We start from the raw sequence: 1,830 nt of genomic DNA on the forward strand, positions 1-1,830 counted from the left end.
CATTTTTCATAATTATTGTTCTAACTTTTAAATTCTATGGAAGAATAATTTATTTCTTCTCATTATGACAATAATGCGAATTTTCATCGGAGATGTGCTTTTTAATGCTGTAGAACTGTTTCCAAATACAAGAAGGTAAGTTATGAATATAATTAAAAAGACGTATTATGCCACAAAGTGCCCACATCAACGATTTGCCGCTAAGTGCTTGCATTCCATGACATAAATAAAAGAAATTAAACGCTCACTTTTTTATTACAATATGAGTTAATATTTCGCTACTGATCTGTTACTTTTAACTTTTATGCATTTAAAACTTTGGGGGGAAACATCTATCGTCTTTTAACTTTACTTTTTTGTAAATAAATACATTTTCATGACAAAATGACATTTTCTCTGTAGAGAAACGGTAATAAAGAAAATGCTTAGAATTATAATATTTCAAACAAAGCCAGAATCTTGGATAATTTTTATAGGTAATCACTATACTGTATTCGTATCAAGATTATTTCTTTTGAGGCTTAGAGGGTTATTGATATTTTGTCTATCGAAACTCGTCAAATTTTTGTTGTTTTCAAATTCTAAAGAAAAATAATTTATAACTCTTCTCTTCTAACAATAATGCAAATTTTCATCGCAGATATATTATTGTTTACATGCTTTCCTCTCCCGTAGAATTTTATTTGAATAATGAAGTTAATTTATGAATTTTATATAAAATACTCATTATGCCATAAAGTGCTCACACAGACGATATGCCGCCAAGTGATTGTGTTCCGTGACATCACTTTATATAAATTTTCGCACTTTTCTGAGTACAACATTATTCAATAATTATTGTTCTAACTTTATTTCTTTAACCCATTTAAGAAAAGAAATCAACGTATCAAGAAATTTTTGCACTTTTCTGAGTACAACATTAATTCATTTTTCATAATTATTGTAATATTTCTAACTTTTAAATTCTATGGAAGAATAATTTATTTCTTCTCTATGGAAGAATAATTTATTATGACAATAATGCGAATTTTCATCGGAGATGTGCTTTTTAATGCTTTAGAACTGTTTCCAAATACAAGAAGGTAAGTTATGAATATAATTAAAAAAAACATAATATGCCACAAAGTGCCCACATCAACAATTTGCCGCTAAGTGCTTGCATTCCATGACATAAATAAAAGAAATTAAACGCTCACTTTTTTATTACAATATGAGTTAATATTTCGCTACTGATCTGTTACTTTTAACTTTTATGAATTTAAAACTTTGGGGGGAAACATCTATCCTCTTTTTACTTTTCCTTTTTTGTAAACAAATACATTTTCATGAAAAAATGACATTTTCTCTGTAGAGAAACGGTAATAAAGAAAATGCTTAGAATTATAATATTTCAAACAAAGCCAGAATCTTGGATAATTTTTATAGGTAATCACTATACTGTATTCGTATCAAGATTATTTAAAGAGGGTTATTGATATTTAATCTAACGAAACTCGTCAAATTTTTGTTGTTTTCAAATTCTAAAGAAAAATAATTTATAACTCTTCTCTTCTAACAATAATGTGAATTTTCATCGCAGATATATTATTGTTTACATGCTTTCCCCTCCCGTAGAATTTTATTTGAATAATGAAGTTAATTTATGAATTTTATATAAAATACTCATTAAGCCATAAAGTGCTCACACAGACGATATGCCCTCAAGTGATTGTATTCCGTGAAATAACTTTATATAAATTTTTGCACTTTTCTGAGTACAAAATTAATTCATTTTTCATAATTATTGTTCTAACTTTTACTTTAACCCATTTGATAAAAGAATCAACCATT

Source organism: Saccostrea cucullata, unplaced genomic scaffold, assembly GCF_032062105.1.
Source record: "Saccostrea cucullata isolate Sc308-1 unplaced genomic scaffold, CSIRO_AGI_Scuc_v1 ctg1655, whole genome shotgun sequence".
Taxonomy (NCBI): domain Eukaryota; kingdom Metazoa; phylum Mollusca; class Bivalvia; order Ostreida; family Ostreidae; genus Saccostrea; species Saccostrea cuccullata.